At 32.6% G+C, this 1,172-nt stretch overlaps 1 non-coding gene across 1 annotated transcript; it reads left to right on the top strand.

Annotated features, from left to right (window-relative positions):
• The first annotated feature begins 733 nt into the window (after positions 1 to 733).
• Positions 734 to 806, top strand: TRNAS-GCU (transfer RNA serine (anticodon GCU)). The gene has a single exon. It is a non-coding gene; the product is annotated as a tRNA-Ser (tRNA).
• Positions 807 to 1,172: the final 366 nt, after the last annotated feature.

The following is a 1,172-nucleotide window of genomic DNA, read 5'->3' as shown; positions in this document are numbered from 1 at the left end:
TCTTCAGCTCAGGTCATAATCTCTCAGTTCATGGGTTCCAGCCCTACATTGGGTTCTGTGCTGACAGTTCAGAGCCTGGAGCCTGTTCAGATTCTGTGTCTCCCTCTCTCTCTGCCCCTCCCCCATTGACATGCTGACTCTTTCTGTCTCAAAAATAAAAAATAAACATAAAAAAAAGAAAAAGAATCTTTATTTCATAGATTTAAAATATTTAGACTAAAACTTTTTATTTTAATTTCATAAGTACAAAAGCATTTATCTTCTCTTGCAATATTTCCAATACATACTCATCATATAATGGTCAGCATTTCACTTTTTTAAAAAAAAATTAATATTTATTTATTTATTTATTTATTTATTTATTTATTTATTTATGAGACAGAGAGACAGCATGAGCTGGGGAGGGTAAGAGAGAAAGGGAGACACAGGATCTGAAGCAGGCTCCAAGTTCTGTGCTGTCAGCACAGCCCAACACAGGGTTGAACTCACCAACTGCGAGATCATGACCTGAGCTGAAGTTGTATGCTCAACAGACTGAGCCAGCTAGGTGCCCCATCACTTTAGATGTACTTGTTATTCATTTTTCATTCATTCATTCATTAAATATATTGAGACTCTACTATATTCCAAGAATGGTGATAAGCACTGAGCATTTTGTAATGAGCAAGAAGAGGGTATTTACTTTTGCATTTGCTAAAAGTAAAAGATAACTTAAGGGTAGTAAAATAGGGGAGCCTGACTGGCTCAGTAGGAAGAGCATGAGACTGCTGATTTCAAGGTTGTGAGTTCAAGCCCCACATTAGGTGTAGAATACTTAAAAATAAATACATAATTTAAAAAACAGCAGTAAGATAATCAAGATTAAAATGTAAGAAAAATAACTAATATCATTTCATATCTCCATTAGAAATCAGTAGTATTTATTTAAAACAGTAAGAGAAATTATAAACAAAATAAAAGTAACATCAAAATACCTATTGCCTCTTAATAAATTTAAGAAAATATTTGCAATATGTCTATGCAGAAAATAATACAACTTTATTGAAAGATGTTCCAGAAAACCCAAATACAAGGAGTTAATATATTATGTTTATGATTTGGAAAACCCAAGATGTCAATTTACACTAAATGGAAATACAGATATATTGCATACCCTATGAAAATCTCCTTAG

This window comes from Acinonyx jubatus, chromosome D1 (genome assembly GCF_027475565.1).
Source record: "Acinonyx jubatus isolate Ajub_Pintada_27869175 chromosome D1, VMU_Ajub_asm_v1.0, whole genome shotgun sequence".
Taxonomy (NCBI): domain Eukaryota; kingdom Metazoa; phylum Chordata; class Mammalia; order Carnivora; family Felidae; genus Acinonyx; species Acinonyx jubatus.
This window is presented reverse-complemented; position numbering and strand designations above follow the sequence as displayed.